The sequence below is a fragment of the Vipera ursinii genome, assembly GCF_947247035.1.
Source record: "Vipera ursinii genome assembly, chromosome: 1".
Lineage (NCBI taxonomy): Eukaryota > Metazoa > Chordata > Lepidosauria > Squamata > Viperidae > Vipera > Vipera ursinii.
Genome location: NC_139512.1, coordinates 146,786,069 through 146,792,488, shown reverse-complemented (window position 1 = coordinate 146,792,488; position 6,420 = coordinate 146,786,069).

The following is a 6,420-nucleotide window of genomic DNA, read 5'->3' as shown; positions in this document are numbered from 1 at the left end:
ATAGCACCCAGAACCTGTCCAATGTATTGCTGAAAGCTACTTGAAAGTATACAATTTGGTAAGAGGAGTGACCCACAGGGGCAGAGATAACGGTCCAATTCTGTATTCAATGTGTGAATTGGGAGCCTTGTGTTGTATAGTGAGCTATATTATACTCATAGCTCTACACACATATGGAAGACTCAACAGGTAGAAGTCACACTTTCTAATGTTATTGTGGGTATAACCTTAGCTGTAAGTTCATAGAAGTTGAAAAGCAAAACATTACTGTACTTTGTGTTCATTAAGATTAAATCCAATTTGAAATCTGATGGTTTAAAAGCAGGAATGACATTAAATACACTTTCAGTATCACACAGGGAAAAAATTCTCCATTCATTCACTATATTATTTTCTTAGTCATCAAATTATATTCATGCTATAATTAACAGGATCTCTCTAGCTAATTGCTTCTTTTACAAGCATGCTAATTGTCAGTGTCATGATTCAAAATCACCTTTCAATCTCATTCATGTAAAAAGTACCAAGTATAAAACTTCAGCTCATCAGAAATAAATGTAGAAGTTAATAGCTTTTTATCATGCATAATAAATAATTTCTGTTTTTCAAAACCTTCTGAATAGCTGAAGAATCAAGACTGAAAATCATGTTAAATAATTTGATAGCAAATAGGTTTCTTAAGCACAGTTGACAATTATGCAATTAGAAAACAGGAAAATAATAGGACTATGATGAAAAAAATCATGTATCCTTTCAAGATCAAATGTCAAGACAGATAAGATGTGGTATCTGCTTAAGGAATTACCATCTCCTTCAAAAAATTATCATGTGACAAGAAGAACATGGGTTGTGTGATTTTTTTTAAAGAAACAAAGACAAAAGACAAAACCCTTACACATGTTCAGAAGTTTATCTGTTTAAAATATTCTGAATTTGATCTTAAAGGATTCTAGTGTGGTGTAAAGTATTTTTGATCAACTTTGAAACTTTTGAAACTTTGTTGAGTTTCACAAATATCTAAGACTCTCCACCCCAATACAGAGAGAGAGAGAGAGAGAGAGAGAGAGAGAGAGAGAGAGAGAGAGAGAGAGAGAGAGAGAGAGAGAGAGAGAGAGAGAGAGAGAGAGAGAGAATATCATATCACAACTACTTCCAAATCTGAAGACGTCTGGGCATGAATAACTTCTACTTCCTATGGGCTTTGGACATGTGATATACTGTACATTTTCTATAGATGGCCCCAAATATATACAACTTTTGAAAACAATGCATGTAAACTTTGTAAGATTTAGGGAAGCCGATCATGTTCTTCCCAAACCATTCTATATCATAATGTTTTTCCTTGATATTTCTTCTTGTCTGTGATAGTAATGGTTTAAAAACATAGGAAATACAATCTTCTAAAATGGTAACCATTGACATTAGATTGGATTAGCTTGATGGCTTTGAATGAAGAATATTAAAAGCCTTAACTATAGTTTGGACTAGTCCCATTCCATGTGCAGAGCTCAGGCACAGGGTCCCCCACAAAACCACAATGATCAGGTATTTGTAGGAAATCTTTGCTTATTGAAGTCATCCTACATTGCAGAATAAAGTCATTGGAAATTAGAACTACTTATTGCACTACTTATTCTTTTGTTTTTAAAGGTGGCAGCAGATTCATTCTTGTCTGACAATGAAGATATATTAAATTTACAGTGTTTATGTGTTAATATTTTATTTCATTGGTCATCACTTTTCCTTTCAATTTAACATAGCAGAAATAATTCAGAGTAGAATATTTAAAAAAGTTTTTCCCCATAAACATGCTACAGTAGCTATTTAACTGATATTTGAGTAGCTATTGATTTCAAGTATGGAAATGTCACCAATTTCCTATGTTTATGTAATCAGAGAGTACTATTTCGAATTTGTAGATGAAGAATACAATAAATAACGATTACAATGATTTTTAAAACTATTCAGTTTTATGGTTCTTGACAAATGAATAAACAAAGCTATATGTCTTTCTAAGACCACACTTGGAATATTCATCCAGTTTTGGTCACCATGATATAAGAAATATGTTGAAACTTTGAAAAGCTTGCAAGGAAGAGCAACTAAGATGATCCTGGAAATAAAACATGTGAAGAACAGTTGCAGGAAATAGGTTTCTCTGGTCCAGTGAAATGAAGGCCTAGGGGCGACATGATAGCAGTGTTCCAATATTTGAGGGGTTGCCACAAAGAAGAGGGAGTCAAGCTATTTTCCAATGCGCCTGAAGGCAGGACAAGAAACAATGGATGGAAACTAACCAAGGAGAGAAGCAAACTAGAACTAAATAAAAAAATTCCTGACAGAGAGAACAATCAACCAGTGGAATGGCTTGCCTTCAGACATTGTGGGTGCTCCATCACTGGAGGCTTTTAAGAAGAGACTGGACATCCATTTGTCTGAAATAGTATGGGGTCTCCTGCTTGAACAGGAGGTTGGACTAGACCTCCAAGGTCCCTTCTAATGGAGGAGGAGGAGGAGGAGGAGGAGGAGGAGGAGGAGGAGGAGGAGGAGGAAGAAGAAGAAGAAAGAAGAAGAAGAAGAAGAAGAAGAAGAAGAAGAAGAAGAAGAAGAAGAAGAAGAAGAAGAAGAAGAAGAAGAAGAAGAAGAAGAAGAAGAAGAAGAAGTTGTCTTACCTCAATATTATTTTGGACAGTCTATACTATATTTATGCACATATACATCCAGGAATTATTCTATGAAAAGCCTAAAAAAATAGCGGCACCTTCCACTTTATAGATAATTTGAGTAAGGAGACAGATACCATATGGGGAAGAAAGAGGAGTTTAATACAGGAATTCAAGAGGAGGAAGAGATGAGAAAGATCAAAGAAACTGTATCTTTCGAGGGAATTAGTCTTCCTTTCCTGCTTAGTCGTGTGAAGAAGATGTTGTAATAGCACATAGTCATCTCACCAATAATGAGGGAGCTCAGCTGGTATACTCAAACAGTGGAAAACACCACCTAGTTATGCAAATTGTGTTTCCAGGAGAAATTTGCTGTTTTGAGAGAGAGAGAGTGGCCTGGATTGCCATGATGATAAGCAGCTAGTACAGGATGGGTTATATCTTAAAAGGGTTTGAAATTTCTACCTGGATGAAGCTTATTAAGGACTTTAAAATGAAGCATGTAGGGGTTGGAGAAGAAAACCTGAAATGAAGAATGTAGATGATTTCTACTGTAGAGCAGGAAGTGAGGATTGTTGCAATGCGAACAGTCAGTGGAGGAATGGAGAAAAGACAGGCTCAACATTTAATGCTTAAGAGCATGGAAAACAAATGAGAAGAGCTTTTGCTCAAAGCACAGGAAAACAAATGTGCATAAGAGGGACATACATGATGGATGACTCCTGAAATTAGAATCTTGGAGCTGAAAGATACAATATGCTTAAAAGAATCAGAATATGGGTGGGAGTTCTTCAAAGTACTATTAAAAGTGCCACTATAAAGAATTCTAATGAGGGGGGAAATGGCAAAGAGCATAAAAAGCCAGTGTAGCTATACAAAACAGCTAGTAAGCTTAGTGAGGATGTAAAATAACAAGTCAGAGGTGGAAAGAGGAACAGGTGGCCCAAGAAGAAGACATACTAATATTTCAATATTGTAAAAGGATGTTAGAAAAACGAAAGCTTAGAAATAATGCAATTGATCATGGATGATACAGCCATCCAAGAGGGTGTCTTCAGAATGTGCGGAGCTCACAGTAATGAAGGAACTTGCTGTTACTCTGGTCAAACCTTTGCTGAATATTGTATCATTGAAAAGTCCTTGGGAATGAAAGGGTCAAGCCCTACATACAGTAGCTGTCAAGGCCAAGGAAGCAAGAACCGCATCAATTTCAGAAAGGTTTCTTTATTGCTGGGGACTAGGTATCTTACTGCTTGGGCCGAGCTTTTTTTGAGATAATCTTAACCAGATTGCCCCCACAATTTAACCCATCAGTACCAGATTATGGGAGGACAGCAGATGTCACAAAGGAAAGGAAAGGAAAGGAAAGGAAAGGAAAGGAAAGGAAAGGAAAGGAAAGGAAAGGAAAGGAAAGGAAAGGAAAGGAGAGGAGAGGAGAGGAGAGGAGAGGAGAGGAGAGGAGAGGAGAGGAGGAGAGGAGAGGAGAGGAGAGGAGGGAGGAGAGGAAAGGAAAGGAAAGGAGAGGAGAGGAGAGAGGAAAGGAAAGGAGAGGAGAGGAGAGAGGAAAGGAGAGGAGAGGAGAGGGAATGGAGAGGAGAGGAAAGGAAAGGAAAGGGAAAAAAAAGTGGTAAGACCAAGAAAGTCCAGATCGATGGATGCCTGGGAAGATTCTACAGATCATAAAGCAATTAATCTATAAGCCTCTTGAAAACTATGCCATAATTTTAGGAAAAACAGTATGGATTTATTAAGAATCACATTAAGCTAAACATATCTCATTTTTAAAAAAATAACTTCAGCATTTTATGGAAATACTGTAAGCATAGCTTGGTTTCAAAAAGACATTTCATAAAATACCCAATTGCGTTTGTTAATCAAGAGGATTCACTGCAGGCTGTATGATAAGTGGATGCCTACTGGCCTTAGAAAAATCACACTCAATGAGTGTTTATTCATGGTTTTTCATCACATTGGAAAGAAGTGTTGAGTGGAAGGCAACAAAATCAGTCCTTCATTTTTTCACTTTTATTATTGCTTTTGATGAATAACAGAATGGAATGCTTAACAGGCCTTTATATAATACAAAATTAGGTGGGATAGATAATGCTTAGGAAGACAAGTACAGTTCAAGAGTTTTTGGCTAAGTTAGATAAATTGGTTGAAAATAATAAGGGAATCTAATTGGGACAAGTTCTTTTTAGTTTAGAGAACAAAAATCAAATGTTGGGAATTGGATGTAGGATACTTGGTTTGGAAATAATGTAAACATTATTACATTTGGAAGATATTCAGGGTCCCGCCGGTAAGAGACTGCCGGCGGGCGACACCCAGGGATAGGGCCTTCTCGGTGGGAGCGCCTGCCCTCTGGAACCAGCTGCCGGTGGAGCTGAGAACTGCCCCCGACCTTCGATCATTCCGCCGGGGCCTGAAGACCTGGCTCTTTGAGCTCTCGGGCCCAGACTGAGGAGGAATTTTTAATTTGGGGTTCTTTTTAATTGACTACAGGGTTAATTTAATATTTTTTAATTTGGTTCTTAATTTTTGTATTTTGGATTTTTTAATTTCCTGTAAACCGCCCTGAGTCCTCAGGGAATAGGGCGGTATATAAATATAACTAAATAAATAAATAAATAAATATCCATGAATATCTTTGAAAACATGTAGAAAGAGAAGCCAACTAAATATGAGTTAGCAGTGTAATACAGCAGCAGAAATTGTTTAGGCTGCATCAGTTGAAACATAGATTCCAGACCTTTCTTTTCTGTGTTGATCAAAGCGCCATGTTGAGTAGGATAACTAGTTTTGGACACTAAACACATTCAGAGAAATTAAACAGGCTCAGAGAAAGGCAGGTAGATTATCAGGGGCCTGAAGAGAACAGCAGAAACTAAGAATGTCTAGCCTGGAAAAAAGAAAATTGGGACAGAAAACAAAGCACTCTTCAAATGCCTAAAAGGACATCAAACAAAACAAAGTCAAGACACATTTTCCATCCCGAGTGCAGAAAATGAATTAATAGATTAAACTTACAGGAAGCCAAATTTGGAACATTAGGGAAATCTTCCAAATCAAAGAGTGGAACAATTAGTCAAAGAGGTGGTGAGCTGTTCTTCACTAAGCATAGGCAAACAGAGACTAGACCAGGAATGTCAAACTGGCAGCCTGCGGGCCAGATGCATCACGTGACGTGATCAAGTTTGACACCCATGGACTAGACAGACAAATGTCACGATTGCTTTAATTTAGTTTTCTACACTCACAACAGAATTGATCTAGATGGCCCTTCCAAGTCTATAAATCTATTTTAATTTAAATACCACTTAACGAAACATCATGATTATAAGTTCAGAATCATGGAATTATAAGCCCGATATTTTTTATGTCCACTAGTAGTAGGATGCAAGAAGGACTAATATAAATGTGAGGAAGAAAAAAGAATTTTGTTAAGAAGGTATAAGCGTTTGTCATTGCAATGAAGTGATTATTGCCTTTGCAGAATCTTGATTTATAGTGTCTGAACACTATTTAATCTCTTTAAAAAAGATTTCACATATGTTGCTCTGAAAACGTATGGCAGGAGGACTCAATGTATTTATAGTACTGTCTGCATACACACAAAGTGTATACACATAATGCTAGATTATGCAACTGGTATCTTTTTGCCCATTAACAGTTAATTTACACACATACATATGTGGGTATAGACCACGGCTTCTCAACTTAAGCAACTTTAAGACGTGTAGACTATAATTCCTAG